Below are 20,340 nucleotides of genomic sequence, written 5' to 3' on the forward strand. Positions count from 1 at the left end.
CCAGGCCTATTGCACAGGCATCTTAGACCAGGCCATTCCGGGATTGCTGTGTTTCACGTCCTGCCCTTCAACACTCCTGGGAGGGCTTTCCCTGAGAACCCTCATGTCTCTGCCCTCCCAGGAGGCTGTGGTTCTATGCAAAATAGGGGGTGCACCACGGGCCGTCCCCTTTCCTCTCTCTCGCCAATATCTTTCACCAAAGCTGAGCCCTGCAGGTAAATGTATCTATCTGGCTGAGGGGCCAGGGAGGGCCTTTGCCTGCAGTCTTACAAGCCAGAGTGCAGAGAAGGCAGCAGCTCTGGGACCGGGACTCTGCTCAAAGACATATCTAACATGCCACAGTGGAGCTGAGATGGGCAAGACACGTGTCTCACAGGCTGGCAGCACACCAAGACAGTGGCAGGAAACTATGCTAACAAGGAAAGAGAAAAGTCACGTGTCTCGTGGCCTTCCCACCATTAGACAGTAGTCTGCGCAAGAAAACATCCAACAGTGACAGGACAACCAAGCAAATGACAAACGCCGTGCTGAATAAAGTCATCTTACATGACATTTCGTACAAAGGCCCAGATCATGGGGATGATCGCGCAGCAGAAGCAGCAAGTATCAGAGCCACCGAACCTGGGGTGAGTTACACGAGGAGAAAGGGTGACATGGGGACAGGGGCTATGGGCTCAGGGAACAGCTACCACAATGCAACCTCGGGTGTGGGGATGCCACTCATTGCGGGTACTGCCCTGGGATTTCCTTTTAGAAAGAATCGCTGGTTAAAGTGTAGTGCACAAAAAACCCAACTCCTCGATTACACTATTAGATAACATCCTTTAACTGCCCCACCCACCCTGTGTGAGTCTCACCCACTTCCCGCCTGCTCCCTCTAGTCTGAGAGTTGTATCTCCACAAAAAACACACAGTGGGGCTCAATGAGCTGCTCATGTCTGACATGGACACCTAAGCAGTGCTGGATTCACAACCTGAAAGCCTGCAAAGGAAAGTGTGCCCGGCAGAAGATAAGCTGCCTGGCAACTCAGAACCTTCTTCTAAGAGAAGTAAGACATGTCACAATGGAGTCTAAGCCTACCTGTCTTATGCCAGGACCTTAGAGCTGCAGGCAGGAGCACAAAGGTAAAAACATATATTGAGTCCCAACACGCTCACTGCGGTGGTTGGTCTCTGTGGCGCAATCGGTTAGCGCGTTCGGCTGTTAACCGAAAGGTTGGTGGTTCAAGCCCACCCAGGGACGTATGCTTTTGCCTACATCAAGTCCTGAATTAAAACACAGCTGTCTGGCTTTGCTCTTAGAGCTCTCGCTTTGCCTGCATGACATGCTCTATCTCAACATTTCTATCTTCTCTCATCTCTTCACCTCTAGTCATTTCCACCAATAGGACTGGAAACGGGCCACCAAGCCTTCTACTTTAACCACAGGCGTACTGAGGGCCAATAAAAGGCACAGAAGCATTTCTTGATCCGGGGCTGAGAACTGCATGCACAGGGACCTCGTGGCGCAACGGTAGCGCGTCTGACTCCAGATCAGAAGGTTGCGTGTTCAAATCACGTCGGGGTCACTCTTTGACATTTTTTTCCCCAAGTCTATATCTCTGACTTCTAAAGCAAAGCCAAAAGAAGGGCGCTTTGCATTGGCCGGGAATCGAACCCGGGCCTCCCGCATGGCAGGCGAGAATTCTACCACTGAACCACCAATGCTTCACTTACATAGGCTGAGCAGAGAGCCCTGCCGTAGACAGTAGTGATGAGGCCCATGCATTCGCATGGGACACCTATGAACAAAGTTTGCATGGCAAGCCTTGGACTGCCAAACGTTCACATGCTGATGGCAGGAATCAGATGCAGGAGACTGAAACTATGAATGTTTCTGCTTTTGCTAAGGACAGTGGTTTGGGGCCAGTGTTGTGCTTGACAGAGCACGACATCAGCCTGCTCTCTGGCTGCTCCCGGGAGAAGTGGCTGACAGAAAGCACCCTCCAGACCACCAGCAATCTTGTGTTTCACAACATGCCACTGTCACTGGACTTTCCTTCTGGGAAAGCCTAGTCACTGACCTGGCCAGATTCCCTGTCCTCCCCAAAATCCTGGGGAGAAACGGGCAGAGTTCTGCGCCCTGCGCCCTCTTTCGCGTCCCTAACGCGCTCCCAACGCGCCCTACAGCCCTGGTCGGGCACAGCCCTGGTCGGGCTCATACCACTGGGGCCTCTGCCGAGGAAGAGCCCCGGAAGCCTAGGGCCAGGCCTATTGCACAGGCATCTTAGACCAGGCCATTCCGGGATTGCTGTGTTTCACGTCCTGCCCTTCAACACTCCTGGGAGGGCTTTCCCTGAGAACCCTCATGTCTCTGCCCTCCCAGGAGGCTGTGGTTCTATGCAAAATAGGGGGTGCACCACGGGCCGTCCCCTTTCCTCTCTCTCGCCAATATCTTTCACCAAAGCTGAGCCCTGCAGGTAAATGTATCTATCTGGCTGAGGGGCCAGGGAGGGCCTTTGCCTGCAGTCTTACAAGCCAGAGTGCAGAGAAGGCAGCAGCTCTGGGACCGGGACTCTGCTCAAAGACATATCTAACATGCCACAGTGGAGCTGAGATGGGCAAGACACGTGTCTCACAGGCTGGCAGCACACCAAGACAGTGGCAGGAAACTATGCTAACAAGGAAAGAGAAAAGTCACGTGTCTCGTGGCCTTCCCAACATTAGACAGTAGTCTGCGCAAGAAAACATCCAACAGTGACAGGACAACCAAGCAAATGACAAACGCCGTGCTGAATAAAGTCATCTTACATGACATTTCGTACAAAGGCCCAGATCATGGGGATGATCGCGCAGCAGAAGCAGCAAGTATCAGAGCCACCGAACCTGGGGTGAGTTACACGAGGAGAAAGGGTGACATGGGGACAGGGGCTATGGGCTCAGGGAACAGCTACCACAATGCAACCTCGGGTGTGGGGATGCCACTCATTGCGGGTACTGCCCTGGGATTTCCTTTTAGAAAGAATCGCTGGTTAAAGTGTAGTGCACAAAAAACCCAACTCCTCGATTACACTATTAGATAACATCCTTTAACTGCCCCACCCACCCTGTGTGAGTCTCACCCACTTCCCGCCTGCTCCCTCTAGTCTGAGAGTTGTATCTCCACAAAAAACACACAGTGGGGCTCAATGAGCTGCTCATGTCTGACATGGACACCTAAGCAGTGCTGGATTCACAACCTGAAAGCCTGCAAAGGAAAGTGTGCCCGGCAGAAGATAAGCTGCCTGGCAACTCAGAACCTTCTTCTAAGAGAAGTAAGACATGTCACAATGGAGTCTAAGCCTACCTGTCTTATGCCAGGACCTTAGAGCTGCAGGCAGGAGCACAAAGGTAAAAACATATATTGAGTCCCAACACGCTCACTGCGGTGGTTGGTCTCTGTGGCGCAATCGGTTAGCGCGTTCGGCTGTTAACCGAAAGGTTGGTGGTTCAAGCCCACCCAGGGACGTATGCTTTTGCCTACATCAAGTCCTGAATTAAAACACAGCTGTCTGGCTTTGCTCTTAGAGCTCTCGCTTTGCCTGCATGACATGCTCTATCTCAACATTTCTATCTTCTCTCATCTCTTCACCTCTAGTCATTTCCACCAATAGGACTGGAAACGGGCCACCAAGCCTTCTACTTTAACCACAGGCGTACTGAGGGCCAATAAAAGGCACAGAAGCATTTCTTGATCCGGGGCTGAGAACTGCATGCACAGGGACCTCGTGGCGCAACGGTAGCGCGTCTGACTCCAGATCAGAAGGTTGCGTGTTCAAATCACGTCGGGGTCACTCTTTGACATTTTTTTCCCCACCAAGTCTATATCTCTGACTTCTAAAGCAAAGCCAAAAGAAGGACGCTTTGCATTGGCCGGGAATCGAACCCGGGCCTACCGCGTGGCAGGCGAGAATTCTACCACTGAACCACCAATGCTTCACTTACATAGGCTGAGCAGAGAGCCCTGCCGTAGACAGTAGTGATGAGGCCCATGCATTCGCATGGGACACCTATGAACAAAGTTTGCATGGCAAGCCTTGGACTGCCAAACGTTCACATGCTGATGGCAGGAATCAGATGCAGGAGACTGAAACTATGAATGTTTCTGCTTTTGCTAAGGACAGTGGTTTGGGGCCAGTGTTGTGCTTGACAGAGCACGACATCAGCCTGCTCTCTGGCTGCTCCCGGGAGATGTGGCTGACAGAAAGCACCCTCCAGACCACCAGCAATCTTGTGTTTCACAACATGCCACTGTCACTGGACTTTCCTTCTGGGAAAGCCTAGTCACTGACCTGGCCAGATTCCCTGTCCTCCCCAAAATCCTGGGGAGAAACGGGCAGAGTTCTGCGCCCTGCGCCCTCTTTCGCGTCCCTAACACGCTCCCAACGCGCCCTACAGCCCTGGTCGGGCACAGCCCTGGTCGGGCTCATACCACTGGGGCCTCTGCCGAGGAAGAGCCCCGGAAGCCTAGGGCCAGGCCTATTGCACAGGCATCTTAGACCAGGCCATTCCGGGATTGCTGTGTTTCACGTCCTGCCCATCAACACTCCTGGGAGGGCTTTCCCTGAGAACCCTCATGTCTCTGCCCTCCCAGGAGGCTGTGGTTCTATGCAAAATAGGGGGTGCACCACGGGCCGTCCCCTTTCCTCTCTCTCGCCAATATCTTTCACCAAAGCTGAGCCCTGCAGGTAAATGTATCTATCTGGCTGAGGGGCCAGGGAGGGCCTTTGCCTGCAGTCTTACAAGCCAGAGTGCAGAGAAGGCAGCAGCTCTGGGACCGGGACTCTGCTCAAAGACATATCTAACATGCCACAGTGGAGCTGAGATGGGCAAGACACGTGTCTTACAGGCAGGCAGCACAACAAGACAGTGGCAGGAAACTATGCTAACAAGGAAAGAGAAAAGTCACGTGTCTCGTGGCCTTCCCACCATTAGACAGTAGTCTGCGCAAGAAAACATCCAACAGTGACAGGACAACCAAGCAAATGACAAACGCCGTGCTGAATAAAGTCATCTTACATGACATTTCGTACAAAGGCCCAGATCATGGGGATGATCGCGCAGCAGAAGCAGCAAGTATCAGAGCCACCGAACCTGGGGTGAGTTACACGAGGAGAAAGGGCGACATGGGGACAGGGGCTATGGGCTCAGGGAACAGCTACCACAATGCAACCTCGGGTGTGGGGATGCCACTCATTGCGGGTACTGCCCTGGGATTTCCTTTTAGAAAGAATCGCTGGTTAAAGTGTAGTGCACAAAAAACTCAACTCCTCGATTACACTATAAGATAACATCCTTTAACTGCCCCACCCACCCTGTGTGAGTCTCACCCACTTCCCGCCTGCTCCCTCTAGTCTGAGAGTTGTATCTCCACAAAAAACACACAGTGGGGCTCAATGAGCTGCTCATGTCTGACATGGACACCTAAGCAGTGCTGGATTCACAACCTGAAAGCCTGCAAAGGAAAGTGTGCCCGGCAGAAGATAAGCTGCCTGGCAACTCAGAACCTTCTTCTAAGAGAAGTAAGACATGTCACAATGGAGTCTAAGCCTACCTGTCTTATGCCAGGACCTTAGAGCTGCAGGCAGGAGCACAAAGGTAAAAACATATATTGAGTCCCAACACGCTCACTGCGGTGGTTGGTCTCTGTGGCGCAATCGGTTAGCGCGTTCGGCTGTTAACCGAAAGGTTGGTGGTTCAAGCCCACCCAGGTACGTATGCTTTTGCCTACATCAAGTCCTGAATTAAAACACAGCTGTCTGGCTTTGCTCTTAGAGCTCTCGCTTTGCCTGCGTGACATGCTCTATCTCAACATTTCCATCTTCTCTCATCTCTTCACCTCTAGTCATTTCCACCAATAGGACTGGAAACGGGCCACCAAGCCTTCTACTTTAACCACAGGCGTACTGAGGGCCAATAAAAGGCACAGAAGCATTTCTTGATCCGGGGCTGAAAACTACATGCACAGGGACCTCGTGGCGCAACGGTAGCGCGTCTGACTCCAGATCAGAAGGTTGCGTGTTCAAATCATGTCGGGGTCACTCTTTGACATTTTTTTGCCCACCAAGTCTATATCTCTGACTTCTAAAGCAAAGCCAAAAGAAGGGTGCTTTGCATTGGCCGGGAATCGAACCCGGGCCTCCCGCGTGGCAGGCGAGAATTCTACCACTGAACCACCAATGCTTCACTTACATAGGCTGAGCAGAGAGCCCTGCCGTAGACAGTAGTGATGAGGCCCATGCATTCGCATGGGACACCTATGAACAAAGTTTGCATGGCAAGCCTTGGACTGCCAAACGTTCACATGCTGATGGCAGGAATCAGATGCAGGAGACTGAAACTATGAATGTTTCTGCTTTTGCTAAGGACAGTGGTTTGGGGCCAGTGTTGTGCTTGACAGAGCACGACATCAGCCTGCTCTCTGGCTGCTCCCGGGAGAAGTGGCTGACAGAAAGCACCCTCCAGACCACCAGCAATCTTGTGTTTCACAACATGCCACTGTCACTGGACTTTCCTTCTGGGAAAGCCTAGTCACTGACCTGGCCAGATTCCCTATCCTCCCCAAAATCCTGGGGAGAAACGGGCAGAGTTCTGCGCCCTGCGCCCTCTTTCGCGTCCCTAACGCGCTCCCAACGCGCCCTACAGCCCTGGTCGGGCACAGCCCTGGTCGGGCTCATACCACTGGGGCCTCTGCCGAGGAAGAGCCCCGGAAGCCTAGGGCCAGGCCTATTGCACAGGCATCTTAGACCAGGCCATTCCGGGATTGCTGTGTTTCACGTCCTGCCCTTCAACACTCCTGGGAGGGCTTTCCCTGAGAACCCTCATGTCTCTGCCCTCCCAGGAGGCTGTAGTTCTATGCAAAATAGGGGGTGCACCACGGGCCGTTCCCTTTCCTCTCTCTCGCCAATATCTTTCACCAAAGCTGAGCCCTGCAGGTAAATGTATCTATCTGGCTGAGGGGCCAGGGAGGGCCTTTGCCTGCAGTCTTACAAGCCAGAGTGCAGAGAAGGCAGCAGCTCTGGGACCGGGACTCTGCTCAAAGACATATCTAACATGCCACAGTGGAGCTGAGATGGGCAAGACACGTGTCTCACAGGCAGGCAGCACAACAAGACAGTGGCAGGAAACTATGCTAACAAGGAAAGAGAAAAGTCACGTGTCTCGTGGCCTTCCCACCATTAGACAGTAGTCTGCGCAAGAAAACATCCAACAGTGACAGGACAACCAAGCAAATGACAAACGCTGTGCTGAATAAAGTCATCTTACATGACATTTCGTACAAAGGCCCAGATCATGGGGATGATCGCGCAGAAGCAGCAAGTATCAGAGCCACCGAACCTGAGGTGAGTTACACGAGGAGAAAGGGCGACATGGGGACAGGGGCTAGGGGCTCAGGGAACAGCTACCACAATGCAACCTCGGGTGTGGGGATGCCACTCATTGCGGGTACTGCCCTGGGATTTCCTTTTAGAAAGAATCGCTGGTTAAAGTGTAGTGCACAAAAAACCCAACTCCTCGATTACACTATTAGATAACATCCTTTAACTGCCCCACCCACCCTGTGTGAGTCTCACCCACTTCCCGCCTGCTCCCTCTAGTCTGAGAGTTGTATCTCCACAAAAAACACACAGTGGGGCTCAATGAGCTGCTCATGTCTGACATGGACACCTAAGCAGTGCTGGATTCACAACCTGAAAGCCTGCAAAGGAAAGTGTGCCCGGCAGAAGATAAGCTGCCTGGCAACTCAGAACCTTCTTCTAAGAGAAGTAAGACATGTCACAATGGAGTCTAAGCCTACCTGTCTTATGCCAGGACCTTAGAGCTGCAGGCAGGAGCACAAAGGTAAAAACATATATTGAGTCCCAACACGCTCACTGCGGTGGTTGGTCTCTGTGGCGCAATCGGTTAGCGCGTTCGGCTGTTAACCGAAAGGTTGGTGGTTCAAGCCCACCCAGGTACGTATGCTTTTGCCTACATCAAGTCCTGAATTAAAACACAGCTGTCTGGCTTTGCTCTTAGAGCTCTCGCTTTGCCTGCGTGACATGCTCTATCTCAACATTTCCATCTTCTCTCATCTCTTCACCTCTAGTCATTTCCACCAATAGGACTGGAAACGGGCCACCAAGCCTTCTACTTTAACCACAGGGGTACTGAGGGCCAATAAAAGGCACAGAAGCATTTCTTGATCCGGGGCTGAGAACTGCATGCACAGGGACCTCGTGGCGCAACAGTAGCGCGTCTGACTCCAGATCAGAAGGTTGCGTGTTCAAATCACGTCGGGGTCACTCTTTGACATTTTTTTCCCCAAGTCTATATCTCTGACTTCTAAAGCAAAGCCAAAAGAAGGGCGCTTTGCATTGGCCGGGAATCGAACCCGGGCCTCCCGCGTGGCAGGCGAGAATTCTACCACTGAACCACCAATGCTTCACTTACATAGGCTGAGCAGAGAGCCCTGCCGTAGACAGTAGTGATGAGGCCCATGCATTCGCATGGGACACCTATGAACAAAGTTTGCATGGCAAGCCTTGGACTGCCAAACGTTCACATGCTGATGGCAGGAATCAGATGCAGGAGACTGAAACTATGAATGTTTCTGCTTTTGCTAAGGACAGTGGTTTGGGGCCAGTGTTGTGCTTGACAGAGCACGACATCAGCCTGCTCTCTGGCTGCTCCCGGGAGAAGTGGCTGACAGAAAGCACCCTCCAGACCACCAGCAATCTTGTGTTTCACAACATGCCACTGTCACTGGACTTTCCTTCTGGGAAAGCCTAGTCACTGACCTGGCCAGATTCCCTGTCCTCCCCAAAATCCTGGGGAGAAACGGGCAGAGTTCTGCGCCCTGCGCCCTCTTTCGCGTCCCTAACGCGCTCCCAACGCGCCCTACAGCCCTGGTCGGGCACAGCCCTGGTCGGGCTCATACCACTGGGGCCTCTGCCGAGGAAGAGCCCCGGAAGCCTAGGGCCAGGCCTATTGCACAGGCATCTTAGACCAGGCCATTCCGGGATTGCTGTGTTTCACGTCCTGCCCTTCAACACTCCTGGGAGGGCTTTCCCTGAGAACCCTCATGTCTCTGCCCTCCCAGGAGGCTGTGGTTCTATGCAAAATAGGGGGTGCACCACGGGCCGTCCCCTTTCCTCTCTCTCGCCAATATCTTTCACCAAAGCTGAGCCCTGCAGGTAAATGTATCTATCTGGCTGAGGGGCCAGGGAGGGCCTTTGCCTGCAGTCTTACAAGCCAGAGTGCAGAGAAGGCAGCAGCTCTGGGACCGGGACTCTGCTCAAAGACATATCTAACATGCCACAGTGGAGCTGAGATGGGCAAGACACGTGTCTCACAGGCTGGCAGCACACCAAGACAGTGGCAGGAAACCATGCTAACAAGGAAAGAGAAAAGTCACGTGTCTCGTGGCCTTCCCACCATTAGACAGTAGTCTGCGCAAGAAAACATCCAACAGTGACAGGACAACCAAGCAAATGACAAACGCCGTGCTGAATAAAGTCATCTTACATGACATTTCGTACAAAGGCCCAGATCATGGGGATGATCGCGCAGCAGAAGCAGCAAGTATCAGAGCCACCGAACCTGGGGTGAGTTACACGAGGAGAAAGGGCGACATGGGGACAGGGGCTATGGGCTCAGGGAACAGCTACCACAATGCAACCTCGGGTGTGGGGATGCCACTCATTGCGGGTACTGCCCTGGGATTTCCTTTTAGAAAGAATCGCTGGTTAAAGTGTAGTGCACAAAAAACCCAACTCCTCGATTACACTATTAGATAACATCCTTTAACTGCCCCACCCACCCTGTGTGAGTCTCACCCACTTCCCGCCTGCTCCCTCTAGTCTGAGAGTTGTATCTCCACAAAAAACACACAGTGGGGCTCAATGAGCTGCTCATGTCTGACATGGACACCTAAGCAGTGCTGGATTCACAACCTGAAAGCCTGCAAAGGAAAGTGTGCCCGGCAGAAGATAAGCTGCCTGGCAACTCAGAACCTTCTTCTAAGAGAAGTAAGACATGTCACAATGGAGTCTAAGCCTACCTGTCTTATGCCAGGACCTTAGAGCTGCAGGCAGGAGCACAAAGGTAAAAACATATATTGAGTCCCAACACGCTCACTGCGGTGGTTGGTATCTGTGGCGCAATCGGTTAGCGAGTTCGGCTGTTAACCGAAAGGTTGGTGGTTCAAGCCCACCCAGGGACGTATGCTTTTGCCTACATCAAGTCCTGAATTAAAACACAGCTGTCTGGCTTTGCTCTTAGAGCTCTCGCTTTGCCTGCGTGACATGCTCTATCTCAACATTTCTATCTTCTCTCATCTCTTCACCTCTAGTCATTTCCACCAATAGGACTGGAAACGGGCCACCAAGCCTTCTACTTTAACCACAGGCGTACTGAGGGCCAATAAAAGGCACAGAAGCATTTCTTGATCCGGGGCTGAGAAATGCATGCACAGGGACCTCGTGGCGCAACGGTAGCGCGTCTGACTCCAGATCAGAAGGTTGCGTGTTCAAATCACGTCGGGGTCACTCTTTGACATTTTTTTCCCCACCAAGTCTATATCTCTGACTTCTAAAGCAAAGCCAAAAGAAGGGCGCTTTGCATTGGCCGGGAATCGAACCCGGGCCTCCCGCGTGGCAGGCGAGAATTCTACCACTGAACCACCAATGCTTCACTTACATAGGCTGAGCAGAGAGCCCTGCCGTAGACAGTAGTGATGAGGCCCATGCATTCGCATGGGACACCTATGAACAAAGTTTGCATGGCAAGCCTTGGACTGCCAAACGTTCACATGCTGATGGCAGGAATCAGATGCAGGAGACTGAAACTATGAATGTTTCTGCTTTTGCTAAGGACAGTGGTTTGGGGCCAGTGTTGTGCTTGACAGAGCATGACATCAGCCTGCTCTCTGGCTGCTCCCGGGAGAAGTGGCTGACAGAAAGCACCCTCCAGACCACCAGCAATCTTGTGTTTCACAACATGCCACTGTCACTGGACTTTCCTTCTGGGAAAGCCTAGTCACTGACCTGGCCAGATTCCCTGTCCTCCCCAAAATCCTGGGGAGAAACGGGCAGAGTTCTGCGCCCTGCGCCCTCTTTCGCGTCCCTAACGCGCTCCCAACGCGCCCTACAGCCCTGGTCGGGCTCATACCACTGGGGCCTCTGCCGAGGAAGAGCCCCGGAAGCCTAGGGCCAGGCCTATTGCACAGGCATCTTAGACCAGGCCATTCCGGGATTGCTGTGTTTCACGTCCTGCCCTTCAACACTCCTGGGAGGGCTTTCCCTGAGAACCCTCATGTCTCTGCCCTCCCAGGAGGCTGTGGTTCTATGCAAAATAGGGGGTGCACCACGGGCCGTCCCCTTTCCTCTCTCTCGCCAATATCTTTCACCAAAGCTGAGCCCTGCAGGTAAATGTATCTATCTGGCTGAGGGGCCAGGGAGGGCCTTTGCCTGCAGTCTTACAAGCCAGAGTGCAGAGAAGGCAGCAGCTCTGGGACCGGGACTCTGCTCAAAGACATATCTAACATGCCACAGTGGAGCTGAGATGGGCAAGACACGTGTCTCACAGGCAGGCAGCACAACAAGACAGTGGCAGGAAACTATGCTAACAAGGAAAGAGAAAAGTCACGTGTCTCGTGGCCTTCCCACCATTAGACAGTAGTCTGCGCAAGAAAACATCCAACAGTGACAGGACAACCAAGCAAATGACAAACGCTGTGCTGAATAAAGTCATCTTACATGACATTTCGTACAAAGGCCCAGATCATGGGGATGATCGCGCAGAAGCAGCAAGTATCAGAGCCACCGAACCTGAGGTGAGTTACACGAGGAGAAAGGGCGACATGGGGACAGGGGCTAGGGGCTCAGGGAACAGCTACCACAATGCAACCTCGGGTGTGGGGATGCCACTCATTGCGGGTACTGCCCTGGGATTTCCTTTTAGAAAGAATCGCTGGTTAAAGTGTAGTGCACAAAAAACCCAACTCCTCGATTACACTATTAGATAACATCCTTTAACTGCCCCACCCACCCTGTGTGAGTCTCACCCACTTCCCGCCTGCTCCCTCTAGTCTGAGAGTTGTATCTCCACAAAAAACACACAGTGGGGCTCAATGAGCTGCTCATGTCTGACATGGACACCTAAGCAGTGCTGGATTCACAACCTGAAAGCCTGCAAAGGAAAGTGTGCCCGGCAGAAGATAAGCTGCCTGGCAACTCAGAACCTTCTTCTAAGAGAAGTAAGACATGTCACAATGGAGTCTAAGCCTACCTGTCTTATGCCAGGACCTTAGAGCTGCAGGCAGGAGCACAAAGGTAAAAACATATATTGAGTCCCAACACGCTCACTGCGGTGGTTGGTCTCTGTGGCGCAATCGGTTAGCGCGTTCGGCTGTTAACCGAAAGGTTGGTGGTTCAAGCCCACCCAGGGACGTATACTTTTGCCTACATCAAGTCCTGAATTAAAACACAGCTGTCTGGCTTTGCTCTTAGAGCTCTCGCTTTGCCTGCGTGACATGCTCTATCTCAACATTTCCATCTTCTCTCATCTCTTCACCTCTAGTCATTTCCACCAATAGGACTGGAAACGGGCCACCAAGCCTTCTACTTTAACCACAGGCGTACTGAGGGCCAATAAAAGGCACAGAAGCATTTCTTGATCCGGGGCTGAGAACTGCATGCACAGGGACCTCGTGGCGCAACGGTAGCGCGTCTGACTCCAGATCAGAAGGTTGCGTGTTCAAATCACGTCGGGGTCACTCTTTGACATTTTTTTCCCCACCAAGTCTATATCTCTGACTTCTAAAGCAAAGCCAAAAGAAGGGCGCTTTGCATTGGCTGGGAATCGAACCCGGGCCTCCCGCGTGGCAGGCGAGAATTCTACCACTGAACCACCAATGCTTCACTTACATAGGCTGAGCAGAGAGCCCTGCCGTAGACAGTAGTGATAAGGCCCATGCATTCGCATGGGACACCTATGAACAAAGTTTGCATGGCAAGCCTTGGACTGCCAAACGTTCACATGCTGATGGCAGGAATCAGATGCAGGAGACTGAAACTATGAATGTTTCTGCTTTTGCTAAGGACAGTGGTTTGGGGCCAGTGTTGTGCTTGACAGAGCACGACATCAGCCTGCTCTCTGGCTGCTCCCGGGAGAAGTGGCTGACAGAAAGCACCCTCCAGACCACCAGCAATCTTGTGTTTCACAACATGCCACTGTCACTGGACTTTCCTTCTGGGAAAGCCTAGTCACTGACCTGGCCAGATTCCCTGTCCTCCCCAAAATCCTGGGGAGAAACGGGCAGAGTTCTGCGCCCTGCGCCCTCTTTCGCGTCCCTAACGCGCTCCCAACGCGCCCTACAGCCCTGGTCGGGCACAGCCCTGGTCGGGCTCATACCACTGGGGCCTCTGCCGAGGAAGAGCCCCGGAAGCCTAGGGCCAGGCCTATTGCACAGGCATCTTAGACCAGGCCATTCCGGGATTGCTGTGTTTCACGTCCTGCCCTTCAACACTCCTGGGAGGTCTTTCCCTGAGAACCCTCATGTCTCTGCCCTCCCAGGAGGCTGTGGTTCTATGCAAAATAGGGGGTGCACCACGGGCCGTCCCCTTTCCTCTCTCTCGCCAATATCTTTCACCAAAGCTGAGCCCTGCAGGTAAATGTATCTATCTGGCTGAGGGGCCAGGGAGGGCCTTTGCCTGCAGTCTTACAAGCCAGAGTGCAGAGAAGGCAGCAGCTCTGGGACCGGGACTCTGCTCAAAGACATATCTAACATGCCACAGTGGAGCTGAGATGGGCAAGACACGTGTCTCACAGGCTGGCAGCACACCAAGACAGTGGCAGGAAACTATGCTAACAAGGAAAGAGAAAAGTCACGTGTCTCGTGGCCTTCCCACCATTAGACAGTAGTCTGCGCAAGAAAACATCCAACAGTGACAGGACAACCAAGCAAATGACAAACGCCGTGCTGAATAAAGTCATCTTACATGACATTTCGTACAAAGGCCCAGATCATGGGGATGATCGCGCAGCAGAAGCAGCAAGTATCAGAGCCACCGAACCTGGGGTGAGTTACACGAGGAGAAAGGGTGACATGGGGACAGGGGCTATGGGCTCAGGGAACAGCTACCACAATGCAACCTCGGGTGTGGGGATGCCACTCATTGCGGGTACTGCCCTGGGATTTCCTTTTAGAAAGAATCGCTGGTTAAAGTGTAGTGCACAAAAAACCCAACTCCTCGATTACACTATTAGATAACATCCTTTAACTGCCCCACCCACCCTGTGTGAGTCTCACCCACTTCCCGCCTGCTCCCTCTAGTCTGAGAGTTGTATCTCCACAAAAAACACACAGTGGGGCTCAATGAGCTGCTCATGTCTGACATGGACACCTAAGCAGTGCTGGATTCACAACCTGAAAGCCTGCAAAGGAAAGTGTGCCCGGCAGAAGATAAGCTGCCTGGCAACTCAGAACCTTCTTCTAAGAGAAGTAAGACATGTCACAATGGAGTCTAAGCCTACCTGTCTTATGCCAGGACCTTAGAGCTGCAGGCAGGAGCACAAAGGTAAAAACATATATTGAGTCCCAAAAGCTCACTGCGGTGGTTGGTCTCTGTGGCGCAATCGGTTAGCGCGTTCGGCTGTTAACCGAAAGGTTGGTGGTTCAAGCCCACCCAGGGACGTATGCTTTTGCCTACATCAAGTCCTGAATTAAAACACAGCTGTCTGGCTTTGCTCTTAGAGCTCTCGCTTTGCCTGCGTGACATGCTCTATCTCAACATTTCTATCTTCTCTCATCTCTTCACCTCTAGTCATTTCCACCAATAGGACTGGAAACGGGCCACCAAGCCTTCTACTTTAACCACAGGCGTACTGAGGGCCAATAAAAGGCACAGAAGCATTTCTTGATCCGGGGCTGAGAACTGCATGCACAGGGACCTCGTGGCGCAACGGTAGCGCGTCTGACTCCAGATCAGAAGGTTGCGTGTTCAAATCACGTCGGGGTCACTCTTTGACATTTTTTTGCCCACCAAGTCTATATCTCTGACTTCTAAAGCAAAGCCAAAAGAAGGGCGCTTTGCATTGGCCGGGAATCGAACCCGGGCCTCCCGCGTGGCAGGCGAGAATTCTACCACTGAACCACCAATGCTTCACTTACATAGGCTGAGCAGAGAGCCCTGCCGTAGACAGTAGTGATGAGGCCCATGCATTCGCATGGGACACCTATGAACAAAGTTTGCATGGCAAGCCTTGGACTGCCAAACGTTCACATGCTGATGGCAGGAATCAGATGCAGGAGACTGAAACTATGAATGTTTCTGCTTTTGCTAAGGACAGTGGTTTGGGGCCAGTGTTGTGCTTGACAGAGCACGACATCAGCCTGCTCTCTGGCTGCTCCCGGGAGAAGTGGCTGACAGAAAGCACCCTCCAGACCACCAGCAATCTTGTGTTTCACAACATGCCACTGTCACTGGACTTTCCTTCTGGGAAAGCCTAGTCACTGACCTGGCCAGATTCCCTGTCCTCCCCAAAATCCTGGGGAGAAACGGGCAGAGTTCTGCGCCCTGCGCCCTCTTTCGCATCCCTAACGCGCTCCCAACGCGCCCTACAGCCCTGGTCGGGCACAGCCCTGGTCGGGCTCATACCACTGGGGCCTCTGCCGAGGAAGAGCCCCGGAAGCCTAGGGCCAGGCCTATTGCACAGGCATCTTAGACCAGGCCATTCCGGGATTGCTGTGTTTCACGTCCTGCCCTTCAACACTCCTGGGAGGGCTTTCCCTGAGAACCCTCATGTCTCTGCCCTCCCAGGAGGCTGTGGTTCTATGCAAAATAGGGGGTGCACCACGGGCCGTCCCCTTTCCTCTCTCTCGCCAATATCTTTCACCAAAGCTGAGCCCTGCAGGTAAATGTATCTATCTGGCTGAGGGGCCAGGGAGGGCCTTTGCCTGCAGTCTTACAAGCCAGAGTGCAGAGAAGGCAGCAGCTCTGGGACCGGGACTCTGCTCAAAGACATATCTAACATGCCACAGTGGAGCTGAGATGGGCAAGACACGTGTCTCACAGGCAGGCAGCACAACAAGACAGTGGCAGGAAACTATGCTAACAAGGAAAGAGAAAAGTCACGTGTCTCGTGGCCTTCCCACCATTAGACAGTAGTCTGCGCAAGAAAACATCCAACAGTGACAGGACAACCAAGCAAATGACAAACGCTGTGCTGAATAAAGTCATCTTACATGACATTTCGTACAAAGGCCCAGATCATGGGGATGATCGCGCAGAAGCAGCAAGTATCAGAGCCACCGAACCTGAGGTGAGTTACACGAGGAGAAAGGGCGACATGGGGACAGGGGCTAGGGGCTCAGGGAACAGCTACCACAATGCAACCTCGGGTGTGGGGATGCCACTCATTGCGGGTACTGCCCTGGGATTTCCTTTTAGAAAGAATCGCTGGTTAAAGTGTAGTGCACAAAAAACCCAACTCCTCGATTACACTATTAGATAACATCCTTTAACTGCCCCACCCACCCTGTGTGAGTCTCACCCACTTCCCGCCTGCTCCCTCTAGTCTGAGAGTTGTATCTCCACAAAAAACACACAGTGGGGCTCAATGAGCTGCTCATGTCTGACATGGACACCTAAGCAGTGCTGGATTCACAACCTGAAAGCCTGCAAAGGAAAGTGTGCCCGGCAGAAGATAAGCTGCCTGGCAACTCAGAACCTTCTTCTAAGAGAAGTAAGACATGTCACAATGGAGTCTAAGCCTACCTGTCTTATGCCAGGACCTTAGAGCTGCAGGCAGGAGCACAAAGGTAAAAACATATATTGAGTCCCAACACGCTCACTGTGGTGGTTGGTCTCAGTGGCGCAATCGGTTAGCGCGTTCGGCTGTTAACCGAAAGGTTGGTGGTTCAAGCCCACCCAGGGACGTATGCTTTTGCCTACATCAAGTCCTGAATTAAAACACAGCTGTCTGGCTTTGCTCTTAGAGCTCTCGCTTTGCCTGCGTGACATGCTCTATCTCAACATTTCCATCTTCTCTCATCTCTTCACCTCTAGTCATTTCCACCAATAGGACTGGAAACGGGCCACCAAGCCTTCTACTTTAACCACAGGCGTACTGAGGGCCAATAAAAGGCACAGAAGCATTTCTTGATCCGGGGCTGAGAACTGCATGCACAGGGACCTCGTGGCGCAACGGTAGCGCGTCTGACTCCAGATCAGAAGGTTGCGTGTTCAAATCACGTCGGGGTCACTCTTTGACATTTTTTTCCCCACCAAGTCTATATCTCTGACTTCTAAAGCAAAGCCAAAAGAAGGGCGCTTTGCATTGGCTGGGAATCGAACCCGGGCCTCCCGCGTGGCAGGCGAGAATTCTACCACTGAACCACCAATGCTTCACTTACATAGGCTGAGCAGAGAGCCCTGCCGTAGACAGTAGTGATAAGGCCCATGCATTCGCATGGGACACCTATGAACAAAGTTTGCATGGCAAGCCTTGGACTGCCAAACGTTCACATGCTGATGGCAGGAATCAGATGCAGGAGACTGAAACTATGAATGTTTCTGCTTTTGCTAAGGACAGTGGTTTGGGGCCAGTGTTGTGCTTGACAGAGCACGACATCAGCCTGCTCTCTGGCTGCTCCCGGGAGAAGTGGCTGACAGAAAGCACCCTCCAGACCACCAGCAATCTTGTGTTTCACAACATGCCACTGTCACTGGACTTTCCTTCTGGGAAAGCCTAGTCACTGACCTGGCCAGATTCCCTGTCCTCCCCAAAATCCTGGGGAGAAACGGGCAGAGTTCTGCGCCCTGCGCCCTCTTTCGCGTCCCTAACGCGCTCCCAACGCGCCCTACAGCCCTGGTCGGGCACAGCCCTGGTCGGGCTCATACCACTGGGGCCTCTGCCGAGGAAGAGCCCCGGAAGCCTAGGGCCAGGCCTATTGCACAGGCATCTTAGACCAGGCCATTCCGGGATTGCTGTGTTTCACGTCCTGCCCTTCAACACTCCTGGGAGGGCTTTCCCTGAGAACCCTCATGTCTCTGCCCTCCCAGGAGGCTGTGGTTCTATGCAAAATAGGGGGTGCACCACGGGCCGTCCCCTTTCCTCTCTCTCGCCAATATCTTTCACCAAAGCTGAGCCCTGCAGGTAAATGTATCTATCTGGCTGAGGGGCCAGGGAGGGCCTTTGCCTGCAGTCTTACAAGCCAGAGTGCAGAGAAGGCAGCAGCTCTGGGACCGGGACTCTGCTCAAAGACATATCTAACATGCCACAGTGGAGCTGAGATGGGCAAGACACGTGTCTCACAGGCTGGCAGCACACCAAGACAGTGGCAGGAAACTATGCTAACAAGGAAAGAGAAAAGTCACGTGTCTCGTGGCCTTCCCACCATTAGACAGTAGTCTGCGCAAGAAAACATCCAACAGTGACAGGACAACCAAGCAAATGACAAACGCCGTGCTGAATAAAGTCATCTTACATGACATTTCGTACAAAGGCCCAGATCATGGGGATGATCGCGCAGCAGAAGCAGCAAGTATCAGAGCCACCGAACCTGGGGTGAGTTACACGAGGAGAAAGGGCGACATGGGGACAGGGGCTATGGGCTCAGGGAACAGCTACCACAATGCAACCTCGGGTGTGGGGATGCCACTCATTGCGGGTACTGCCCTGGGATTTCCTTTTAGAAAGAATCGCTGGTTAAAGTGTAGTGCACAAAAAACCCAACTCCTCGATTACACTATTAGATAACATCCTTTAACTGCCCCACCCACCCTGTGTGAGTCTCACCCACTTCCCGCCTGCTCCCTCTAGTCTGAGAGTTGTATCTCCACAAAAAACACACAGTGGGGCTCAATGAGCTGCTCATGTCTGACATGGACACCTAAGCAGTGCTGGATTCACAACCTGAAAGCCTGCAAAGGAAAGTGTGCCCGGCAGAAGATAAGCTGCCTGGCAACTCAGAACCTTCTTCTAAGAGAAGTAAGACATGTCACAATGGAGTCTAAGCCTACCTGTCTTATGCCAGGACCTTAGAGCTGCAGGCAGGAGCACAAAGGTAAAAACATATATTGAGTCCCAACACGCTCACTGCGGTGGTTGGTCTCTGTGGCGCAATCGGTTAGCGCGTTCGGCTGTTAACCGAAAGGTTGGTGGTTCAAGCCCACCCAGGGACGTATGCTTTTGCCTACATCAAGTCCTGAATTAAAACACAGCTGTCTGGCTTTGCTCTTAGAGCTCTCGCTTTGCCTGCGTGACATGCTCTATCTCAACATTTCTATCTTCTCTCATCTCTTCACCTCTAGTCATTTCCACCAATAGGACTGGAAACGGGCCACCAAGCCTTCTACTTTAACCACAGGCGTACTGAGGGCCAATAAAAGGCACAGAAGCATTTCTTGATCCGGGGCTGAGAACCGCATGCACAGGGACCTCGTGGCGCAACGGTAGCGCGTCTGACTCCAGATCAGAAGGTTGCGTGTTCAAATCACGTCGGGGTCACTCTTTGACATTTTTTTGCCCACCAAGTCTATATCTCTGACTTCTAAAGCAAAGCCAAAAGAAGGGCGCTTTGCATTGGCCGGGAATCGAACCCGGGCCTCCCGCGTGGCAGGCGAGAATTCTACCACTGAACCACCAATGCTTCACTTACATAGGCTGAGCAGAGAGCCCTGCCGTAGACAGTAGTGATGAGGCCCATGCATTCGCATGGGACACCTATGAACAAAGTTTGCATGGCAAGCCTTGGACTGCCAAACGTTCACATGCTGATGGCAGGAATCAGATGCAGGAGACTGAAACTATGAATGTTTCTGCTTTTGCTAAGGACAGTGGTTTGGGGCCAGTGTTGTGCTTGACAGAGCACGACATCAGCCTGCTCTCTGGCTGCTCCCGGGAGAAGTGGCTGACAGAAAGCACCCTCCAGACCACCAGCAATCTTGTGTTTCACAACATGCCACTGTCACTGGACTTTCCTTCTGGGAAAGCCTAGTCACTGACCTGGCCAGATTCCCTGTCCTCCCCAAAATCCTGGGGAGAAACGGGCAGAGTTCTGCGCCCTGCGCCCTCTTTCGCATCCCTAACGCGCTCCCAACGCGCCCTACAGCCCTGGTCGGGCACAGCCCTGGTCGGGCTCATACCACTGGGGCCTCTGCCGAGGAAGAGCCCCGGAAGCCTAGGGCCAGGCCTATTGCACAGGCATCTTAGACCAGGCCATTCCGGGATTGCTGTGTTTCACGTCCTGCCCTTCAACACTCCTGGGAGGGCTTTCCCTGAGAACCCTCATGTCTCTGCCCTCCCAGGAGGCTGTGGTTCTATGCAAAATAGGGG

At 52.8% G+C, this 20,340-nt stretch overlaps 17 non-coding genes across 17 annotated transcripts; 12 read left to right on the top strand and 5 right to left on the bottom strand.

Annotated features, from left to right (window-relative positions):
- Window positions 1–1,169: 1,169 nt before the first annotated feature.
- TRNAN-GUU (transfer RNA asparagine (anticodon GUU)) lies at window positions 1,170–1,243 on the top strand. Its single transcript has one exon. It is a non-coding gene; the product is annotated as a tRNA-Asn (tRNA).
- Window positions 1,244–1,496: 253 nt separating this feature from the next.
- On the top strand, window positions 1,497–1,568 carry TRNAW-CCA (transfer RNA tryptophan (anticodon CCA)). Its single transcript has one exon. It is a non-coding gene; the product is annotated as a tRNA-Trp (tRNA).
- A 1,845-nt stretch (window positions 1,569–3,413) lies between these two features.
- Window positions 3,414–3,487, top strand: TRNAN-GUU (transfer RNA asparagine (anticodon GUU)). Its single transcript has one exon. It is a non-coding gene; the product is annotated as a tRNA-Asn (tRNA).
- A 253-nt stretch (window positions 3,488–3,740) lies between these two features.
- Window positions 3,741–3,812, top strand: TRNAW-CCA (transfer RNA tryptophan (anticodon CCA)). The gene has a single exon. It is a non-coding gene; the product is annotated as a tRNA-Trp (tRNA).
- Window positions 3,813–6,130: 2,318 nt separating this feature from the next.
- TRNAG-GCC (transfer RNA glycine (anticodon GCC)) lies at window positions 6,131–6,201 on the bottom strand. Its single transcript has one exon. It is a non-coding gene; the product is annotated as a tRNA-Gly (tRNA).
- Window positions 6,202–8,371: 2,170 nt separating this feature from the next.
- TRNAG-GCC (transfer RNA glycine (anticodon GCC)) lies at window positions 8,372–8,442 on the bottom strand. Its single transcript has one exon. It is a non-coding gene; the product is annotated as a tRNA-Gly (tRNA).
- A 2,033-nt stretch (window positions 8,443–10,475) lies between these two features.
- Window positions 10,476–10,547, top strand: TRNAW-CCA (transfer RNA tryptophan (anticodon CCA)). Its single transcript has one exon. It is a non-coding gene; the product is annotated as a tRNA-Trp (tRNA).
- Window positions 10,548–10,618: 71 nt separating this feature from the next.
- Window positions 10,619–10,689, bottom strand: TRNAG-GCC (transfer RNA glycine (anticodon GCC)). The gene has a single exon. It is a non-coding gene; the product is annotated as a tRNA-Gly (tRNA).
- A 1,687-nt stretch (window positions 10,690–12,376) lies between these two features.
- Window positions 12,377–12,450, top strand: TRNAN-GUU (transfer RNA asparagine (anticodon GUU)). The gene has a single exon. It is a non-coding gene; the product is annotated as a tRNA-Asn (tRNA).
- A 253-nt stretch (window positions 12,451–12,703) lies between these two features.
- On the top strand, window positions 12,704–12,775 carry TRNAW-CCA (transfer RNA tryptophan (anticodon CCA)). Its single transcript has one exon. It is a non-coding gene; the product is annotated as a tRNA-Trp (tRNA).
- Window positions 12,776–14,622: 1,847 nt separating this feature from the next.
- On the top strand, window positions 14,623–14,696 carry TRNAN-GUU (transfer RNA asparagine (anticodon GUU)). The gene has a single exon. It is a non-coding gene; the product is annotated as a tRNA-Asn (tRNA).
- A 253-nt stretch (window positions 14,697–14,949) lies between these two features.
- TRNAW-CCA (transfer RNA tryptophan (anticodon CCA)) lies at window positions 14,950–15,021 on the top strand. The gene has a single exon. It is a non-coding gene; the product is annotated as a tRNA-Trp (tRNA).
- Window positions 15,022–15,092: 71 nt separating this feature from the next.
- TRNAG-GCC (transfer RNA glycine (anticodon GCC)) lies at window positions 15,093–15,163 on the bottom strand. Its single transcript has one exon. It is a non-coding gene; the product is annotated as a tRNA-Gly (tRNA).
- Window positions 15,164–17,193: 2,030 nt separating this feature from the next.
- TRNAW-CCA (transfer RNA tryptophan (anticodon CCA)) lies at window positions 17,194–17,265 on the top strand. Its single transcript has one exon. It is a non-coding gene; the product is annotated as a tRNA-Trp (tRNA).
- Window positions 17,266–19,113: 1,848 nt separating this feature from the next.
- Window positions 19,114–19,187, top strand: TRNAN-GUU (transfer RNA asparagine (anticodon GUU)). The gene has a single exon. It is a non-coding gene; the product is annotated as a tRNA-Asn (tRNA).
- Window positions 19,188–19,440: 253 nt separating this feature from the next.
- TRNAW-CCA (transfer RNA tryptophan (anticodon CCA)) lies at window positions 19,441–19,512 on the top strand. The gene has a single exon. It is a non-coding gene; the product is annotated as a tRNA-Trp (tRNA).
- Window positions 19,513–19,583: 71 nt separating this feature from the next.
- On the bottom strand, window positions 19,584–19,654 carry TRNAG-GCC (transfer RNA glycine (anticodon GCC)). Its single transcript has one exon. It is a non-coding gene; the product is annotated as a tRNA-Gly (tRNA).
- Between the last annotated feature and the right edge of the window lie 686 nt (window positions 19,655–20,340).

This window comes from Pleurodeles waltl, chromosome 4_1 (assembly GCF_031143425.1).
Source record: "Pleurodeles waltl isolate 20211129_DDA chromosome 4_1, aPleWal1.hap1.20221129, whole genome shotgun sequence".
NCBI classification, from domain to species: Eukaryota; Metazoa; Chordata; class Amphibia; order Caudata; family Salamandridae; genus Pleurodeles; species Pleurodeles waltl.